Below are 8,579 nucleotides of genomic sequence, written 5' to 3' on the forward strand. Positions count from 1 at the left end.
GTACAAACCACTTGCTCCCAGCCGGGAGGTGAGGATGCTGCAGACGTTCACATCTCTGCAGGGAATGTCTGTGCCCTGGCATTTTGCACATCACCAAGAACTTGCGGGTGCTAAATTAAGACCGTCTAGAGAACAGAGCACGACCTTTGCCAGATGGGGTGTCTCAGATATTGAAAATTATTCCAGTGACTCCCACAGGGCAGGGATGTAGCTGCCTTTACACCACGCAGCTCCTCCAGCGTGCATGAAAATGCGAGGAGCGAGGCTGGGGCTGTCCCGCGGCTCTGCGGGCCGCTGTCGGTCGGGAGTTTCAGCCCCATTAAGTCAGGGTTTTGTAAGCGTATTTCTGTGTCCCTGGCATCTGCTTAGGGGAAGAGATGGAAGAGGCAGGATGCTGTGGTCCCCGTGCCAGCAGCAGAGGCGTGCTCCTGGAGGACACCAGCTCACAGCCACCTGCAGGAGGAGCATCTTGATACAGACGGCACGAGGCAGAGTTTGCTTCCAAAATCCCTCCCCGCAGAGCCCTGGTCTGCTGGCAGGAGCTCCAGGAGAGCACCACGCTCCCAGCAGGCGGGTCCAGGTGGGACAGGGACATGTCCTTGCTGCATCTCCAACCTCCCTGTGCCAGCACCAACATCTGCTCGCTGGTGCCCCTTGGATGTGCTGCCTTCACGATAGCATCTCTGCCTTGGGTTGGGGCGGCTCTCCCCGTGTGTCAGAGCAATCCCTTGTGCAAACAAGCCTCGCCGTCTCCAGACAGCTTTTGCTCTGCCCCCTGCATTTCTCTATGCATTTACATCTGGCACTCAGAGGTGCGTCCTGACTGCTGCTCCAAAACACGCTGCCATCCTGGCTTCTTTTGGCCTTGTGCATCATGGCAAGGAAATGCTGTGCCGTGTTGTGGTTTCTCTGTTGGTTGGCAAAGCCCACATAAGCCCTTGAGTCTCCTCTAACCTTCCTAGGTCAGGGTTTTCCCTTTCTTTCCCCTCAACTTCTTTTTTTGCAGCTTCTTTTGGAGCTGCACAGATGGTCCCTGGGGTGCTGGAGGTTACTCGGAGGTGGGTGCCCACCCCACAGCGTTGTTCCTGTTTTTTAGGGAGGTGAGAAGCTGTCTGCTGGCAGGTCCTTCCCGTGAGGCCTCCGTGAAGCTGGTGACCCCGAGCCAAGCTGGGGGAGCTCCAAGGATTCAGCGGGCCTTGGAGCATTGCCCAGCACAACCCCCTCACCCAGCGATCACCTCGCTGGATGCACCCATACCTTTGCTGGGGAACGTGGCGCTTCATGGAGGAGAAGGGGCTGGGCTGGAGGAATATAAAGCTCACACCTCGCCTTGCACCTTGGCACCTCCACCTTTGTGTGTGGGGGCAGGAGGGGCAGAGGGGTGGCGAGCTCGTTGTGCACCCTCCATGCCCATCATGGCTTGGAGGCTCCAGCTTCAGAACCATGCAGAAAAAGGGCAAATGTGGGCAACGTGCCTGTGGGGTTCGCTTTTTGTGCATGGCAAGCTGCCCCAGCGTGGCTCAGGGGGAGGCTGCTCTGGAGGCATCTCCGGAGGCATCCATCCCCTGCAGCCAGCAGCTGCGGTGGCAGAAGCTCATCGCCAGCCACCCGACCGTGTGCTCGTGCCCCCTCCTGCCCCTAGGCTCAGGTGTGACCCCGTTGGCTCCCGTTCACCCCCGCCGAGCTTTGGCAGGGCCACCCCAGCCAAGCCCCCCGAGGAGGACAGAGGACGGATGGTGACACTCCCGGGCGCGTGGCGGCTCGGTGGGGACCACATCACCCAAACCCCGGTGAGGACGCTGCGGTTCTTGGTCTCCCCCCAGTGACCAGACCACAAATAACAAAGCAGCAGGTCTTACCCGTGCGCTGGAGTTTTCCAGCCCGAGGAGCAGAGCTCCCAGAACAGGCGTATCGTTACCAGGTAATTATACTAATAATTATTTCCCCGAATCCTCCCGGAGAGCGAAGCCCTCTCGCCGGCGCGCCGGCTTGCTTTTGCATTTTAGGAAACAAGAACTGATTTCCCCACATGCACGAGCCCTCTAAATGTATATATTCGTTCGTTAGGGAGCACTGACACCACGGAGGCAAATGGCCTGTCAACAGATTTACGGCAGGAAGTAAGTCACTGCCTCCGAGCCTGCGCTTTTAATGTAATTAAAGTCCTCTGTTTGGAATTCGGTGCTAATTAATATTCATGCTCTGTTCCCCATCTGCCATTCCCGCATTGCTGGTTCCCCCTGAGACTGATCAGAGGGTGATTAAGGCAACGAGCAGGCAGGGAAGGAGGGGGAGGCTGGCGGGACGAGGGCTGGGTAAGGGAGCAGGATGGCACCCAAGGGCCCGGCGGGGCTGGAGCTGGGGGAAACAATGGGAGACAGACCCCCGGGGTACCACAGGGCTTGCTCAGCCCTGGGGGAAGGTGAGAAGCATCTCTGGAGCCAGGCTGCAGAGGACAGACCAGCAGCTGGTGGTGTGAGGGAGGCTTAATGGAGGTAGCACTGCCTTGCTGGCTCCTGGGGCTCGTCGTGGAGACGCAGACCATGCGGTCCCCTTGCTCCGGGTGGGCACCGGGAGCGTGCCCCTCTGCTCGGCAGCTGCAAGCCAGCATCCCTGTTCCAGCCCCATTTTGGGCTGAAACCAGGCACGCGCTCTCCACCACCTGGGGTGAGAAATATGTCCCCGTGCTCCGGGCCGGGAACGTGGTGGGCACTGCCGTGCAGAGCACGTGGGCTGCTGGGAGCAAGAGGAGACCAGGGACGTGTCCCAGTGCTGGCTTTGCCCAACCCCATCGCCCCATCTCCAGGTGCAGGAGATGCTGGAGTAGAGCTTCCTCTGGACTTAAGGGCACCGTGCCTGCTGCAAAGCCTGCCGAAGACCCATCCTGCTGCCAGGGGTGGCCGATGTCCTGGGTGGTGGCCATGGCCTGTGCCGGTAGGAGGGGTGCTGGAAGGCAAGGTTGTGCAGGCACCTCCCTTGGCAGAAGGATGCTGCCCTTCTCCCTTGCCTTCTTCTTCTCCAGAAATGATGGCAGGGGGACGTGGCGTAGAGGTCCCCAAGGGGCTGGAGGGATGCAGGTTCATGGCCGAGTGCTGAGCAATACTGGTTGTGCTGCAGGTGTGTGGCCAGGGGGGGTTCCTCAATTAACAAGGGGCATTTCAGACACCTTTTAGATCCTCAAAAGCAATCATAGGGCTTAATTTAGATGCGCCCCGCTTGGAGAGCTAAGTCCCACTGGCATCTCCTGTTTACGTATGAACAATCAAAGTGATTTATTCATCCGTCTAAAGCACGGTTGCTCTTTGACCGTCCATCCATTATGCTTATCTCCCTGTCCTAGTTAGGAGCCGAGCAATCCATCTTGCCTGCCCTAATGCACGCCAAACGACTCTGCACCGCGCGGGCTCCGCCAGGGCAGACGGAGCAGGCACGGCTCCCCACGGCCCAAACCCAGCTGTGATGACGCCGGCCCGAGCTGGATGCCCACCATCGCCCTCCCGGAGGATTAGGATTCGGGATCCGAGGCTGGGCTTGAAGCCGTCTGCAGCCATAACGGGGCCAGGAGCTCACGGTGGCATGCGATGGGCGCCTCAGAGGAGCCTACCCGTGTGGACCCCACGCATGCGTGAGGAGCGCATGTGCACGGAGGAGCCGCGCCGCCCCGTTTAACCCAGGCTTCTTCTTTCTCCTCATTGAATTGCAAAAGCGGCGCGGTGCCGGAGCGACGTGTTCTCATTCATTATTGAAAGAACAGGCTGCTCCGGGGCCACACCGGCACACGGGAGAGGCAGCTCCTTGCTCCCTCTCGCCCCAGAGGAGAGGAAGGTGGGATGCTCAGAAAGTACCGTGCCACCTCTCTTGTCACCTTCTGCTGGGGGCAAGTGGCTGAGACAGGCTGAAGGTGCCTGGAGGCCCCCTGCTTGCATCAGGCAGGTGCCCAGCAGGAGAAATGGGGTCCCCGCGCCCCTTCCCCATCCTGGGCTCGATGGGCTGGTGAGGGATGCAGCCGTGGATGGGACCACCCCTATGCTTGGTCCTGTGGGGGCATGGAGGGTGCCCAGGCCCAGGGACAGGACGCAGGGAGGACAGGTACGCTCACAGCACTCTGGTGGGCAGGTCCAGCCAAGAGAGTCACCTCCACCAGCTCAAACAAGCTGCAAGGGCATTGTGCTCCCCCCAGGAACCAGGGAGCGGTGCACACCTGGAGGAGGTCGCAAGCGTGGTCCCATCAGGAGCCTTTTCATGGGGCTTCTGCTCAGGGCGGCATTAAGGGCACTCTTCAAGGGCTCATTAAGGGCTGTTGCCAAAATTCCCCATCCCCTGACAAAGCGCAGGGCGTTACAGCTTTCCAAAGAGGTTCAGGAAGTCTGTTTGGGCACAGGCAAAGCAAATGTCATCCCTCCGGCCTTTCTTGGAAATAGCTGACCCAATGTGGCTGAAATTTTCCAGAGTTCAGGCTGAGGCAAACCTCTGGCAGATGATTTCTGCCTAAACGGTTGTGCCTTGGGCGCTGTTCTAAGCAATGGGAAACACAGCCTTATAATGGGAAGTATTGGGTAACCTCAGCAACAAGCAGCATTATCTGCCCTGCCTACAATAAAATAATTAATTCTCATTAAGTTGCCCTTTGAAGATCGCTTCCAGACTGAAAGAAAAAAAAAAAAACAAGACAAGAAGAAAGCAATGGAATTAGCCAGCCCCCTCCGGACTTGGATTACTCCAGATCTGCACAGCAGCATCTGGCAGAGCGCGGGGAGGTGTGAAGTGCTGAGCCTGGGAGAGCTCCAAGCTCACCGACAAACAGAGAGGGGTTTTGGCCACGGCCGCCTCCGAGCGGGATAACCGATGGCAGAGTGATTTCAGGGGAAGCTCCCAGAGGAGAAGCAGGGGGTGGCACGAGGAGGGCACTGACCCTGCCGAAAAACACCGTCTTGAGAGGGGGAAGCAAACAACGATGAGGTGAGCCAGCCAAGAGCAGACCCAGGAAGAGCTTCAATACCACATCACACTCGGCCATTTACGAGTTTTGGAGTGGTTTGATTGATTTTTCTTTTTCTGTCTTTCCCCCTGTGTGGCTTTGAATTCAGGCAAGAGACAGGCAGAAACAATGCTGGGGGAAAAGAAAACCTCTTCTTGCAGCACCCGAGGCCCCCTTTTCATTTTTGCAATGTAGGCAAGCGATGCTCTCGCACCAGAATCCTCCGTAGCATTGGTGAACAGGGTTTACTGCCCATCTGAAAGCAGGAGCAAACAAAATTTTGATGGGGACGGAGGCACCGAGCCCCACTGCCGTCAGCACTGGGCACAGGCCTGCCAGCAGAGCAGTTGCCACATCCCAGCTCTTTATCGCTTCTGCTCCCCTTTTCTTTCCCCTTCTCAACTCATTTTGAGCCCCGACCTGCTGTCTTCTGGAAAGTGCTGGCTGGGTTGTGCAAAAGGATCTCCCAGCTTTGACAAATTTAGCTTGTTTTGGTGTCAGACGCCTGCATCCGCAAGCCGCGGTGACTTGGTAGCCGGTGCAAGCCTGGTGGCACTCGCCACTTGCTCGGAAAGGAGCCCACCAGCCAAAAAGGTGCTTTTGTGCAGTGGAACTGTTTGCACAGAGCTGGAGTCAAGCAATGAAATATTCATAGGACACTAAAGCAGTGGGCTCACTGGCTGCCTTCTTATGGGAATTCAATAATACTGGAGACAGCCTTAATTCAATATTCAGAAAGCCTCTTTCTCTCTCCATCTCCTGGCTGTCTCTTTGGGTTCAGAGATCTTTTCGGAAACCTCCCTTCTGCACGCTGGATCCATTAGCAGAGAGCCACGGAGAGGAGGAACGGGGGGAGAAGGAGGGGAAAGGCAAGGATGGGGACTGCACGCGGGACCTCTGGGTCTCCGAGCTGCCTCGTGGTGCTTTGCTGGATGGCCCGGGCCAGCCCTTCCTAAAAGCATGTCTGCGTTGGCTTTGGGGCCAGACCCAAACCTGTGCTCAGGGCTGAGCCAGGAAAGTCCTGCAGGGGCTGTTAACACATCAGTGGGGCGCTCGGGGTGCCCTGAGCCGTGCGTTTTTGGAGCCTGGGAACATGTCCTTGGTAGGCAGGGCTAACCACGGGCCCTGTCCTGCTGCCCACGGGGACAGAGGTGGATCTGTGAGCCGAAATGAGAAGACAAGCAGGGACTGACCACCTGCAGGGCAGCATGGAGCAACAACCGGCTTGTCACCTCTAGCTCAGGACTGTGATGCCCTATAGGTGTTGCAGTGAAGGGGAGGTATAGAAGAGCTGCAGCTTTCCAAGCACTTAGGGCTGGGTTTTTAAGTTGTTTCTTTTTTTTTTTTTTTTTCCCTCATAGGGTCCTTCCCAGAGAGCATTTAAAATTAAATGATTTACTCCACAATGCACTGGTTATTTGGTTTCTTCTGGCATCTCCCTGTCACGAATGCCCTCGAGAAGATCGATTTCGACCTTCAGAAAACCTCGCTATTAGCATTTGATCTTGTCAACCTCTTTTTATAGTGGCTCTCAAAGCTCAGCAGCAGCAGCTCGATGGCTATCTGCCACGCACGCAGATGCCAGCTGGCGGGGGCAGCGCCTTGTCCCCCCACTGAAGACTGGCACAGCACCACCGATACAAAGGGTGCACAGAAACCGGGGGAGAAATGGGAGGGTAGGGGGCTGAGCACGGCTCCGAGCTGCTGCCCACCCCTGAGACACGGTGGGAGCACTCTGGGGAAACAAGAGATGTACAAGCTGCTTCACTTTCCACTGGAAAGAATATATAAAAAAAATAAAACAAAATAAATAAAATAAAATCTTTTTTGTCCCTTACTCTGGCATCTCCAGGCCTGACCTTGATCAAGCAAATGCATTGAAGATGCTCTTTCCCCCTGTTGATATTTTATAGATTCTTGTTCTGGCTGTGTTTGGGTTTTACTCTATTTTTTTAAGACTTTCTGGCAAATTGTCAGTCCCACAGATGACGGCTTGGAGCAGATCTCCCTCTCTGCTTGGAGCAGGTGCAGATCTCCATGTGGGGTCCCAGGGAGCTCTCCCCATCCCTGCTGGGTGCTCTGGGTGCTCCCAGTCCCATCGTGCCGCGATGCCCCCTTCCCACCCCAGCACCCCTCTCCTCTCCACGGCTGGGAGCCAGGCCGATGGCTGGGCCACGTCCCCACAGGACATGGGGTCCTCCTGCTCCCAAAATGCCCGGTACAGCCTGGAGCCCCCTGGTCCATGGGGACCCCCGGGGAAGCTCACAGCAGGCTGTGCTGTTTGGCTGCTTCTCCTGAGCAGCTCTGTTTAGCTCCTACTACAATTTACAAATCCCCTTAGATTTGCTCACTACAGCAGCATCCTTCCGGAGAGCCCCGTGTCTCAGATACCACACGGAGAACCACAAGGCACAGCAGACCACAGCCCCACCGTGAATATAAATAAATACACTGTGCCACAGCACTACGCGTGTCGGGGCTGGGGGGTAAGGCAGGGGTTTTACCCTGCCTCTCTCCGGAGGCGGCTCTTTGTCCGTCAGAAAACAGGTTGCTTTGGGATGAACAGGACCGAGTTTGGCTTTCTCCAGATTTTGAATCTTCGCTTCCCTGTTTCGGTCAGAGCTCCAGGCTAGGCTTTTTCCATACCTGTGGTGGTTCCCGTTTCACGCATACATCAGGGTGTCTTTGGGTCCCACGGAGCGTGCTGGGGGCTGAGGGCAGAGACGTGCACCGAAGCTTCACTTTGGAGAAGGGGTTATAAGCCATGGCTAAACGGGGCCACAGGGCAGGCTGAGCAAGGACAGGGCATTGTGTCTCCATCACGGCACCCTACACTTTGCCTTGACCCCATCCTTCTCAAGGACAGCCTGAGACACCCGGGGGTCTCCCTTTGCCCTAAATTCCTGTTGTTCCAGTGGTGCCTGGGACAGTGGCGGGTGGAGGGCCGACTCTGCTCCCCCTCGTCCCCCAGCTGCCCCCGGCTTCTCCTTCCATCAGCTGGGTGGAGGCCAGTGAGCCTCCAAAGAGGACCTCTGTGAGGGATAACGCTGCTGATGGATGTTGCCTGTCTGCGTGAATTGTCTGCCAGTAGGTCAAGAATTACTCAGATGTGTCTGTTATTCCAAATTATTCACTGATTCACGCGGCAGCTTACGCAGGAGCTCCTTGATTAGATTCCTCAGTATCGAACGCCCCGGCTCTTCGGCCTGACCTTCTCGGCCACGTAAGCCTCCGGGCCATAAAGCATCCTTATCCAAAATCTTGACCTCATGTTTAATTTTATCACCGTTGACGTTAACGGAGGTTGGTTAAACTTAAGCGCACGCTAGATGTTTCAGCTTTCCTGTATCGGGGCCTCGGGACATTTCCCATCGCTGACTGATGACCTGAATTCAGAGATGCCTTTTCCCTGGCTTTGATGGGCTTCAGCTTGGCACGCACGCAATTCCTGGAATCAGTTTTCCACCACAGATGATCGTGAATCAATCATTTGCTTTCTGAACGTGTTCCACAGAATTCCCTCAGCTTTCAACACGCTGGCACCTTTCCTACCAGAAAATGAGTTGGCTCAACAGTTCTTGGGAGAGCAACCACCCCGAGA

The sequence above is a fragment of the Anser cygnoides genome, chromosome 8 (genome assembly GCF_040182565.1).
Source record: "Anser cygnoides isolate HZ-2024a breed goose chromosome 8, Taihu_goose_T2T_genome, whole genome shotgun sequence".
Lineage (NCBI taxonomy): Eukaryota > Metazoa > Chordata > Aves > Anseriformes > Anatidae > Anser > Anser cygnoides.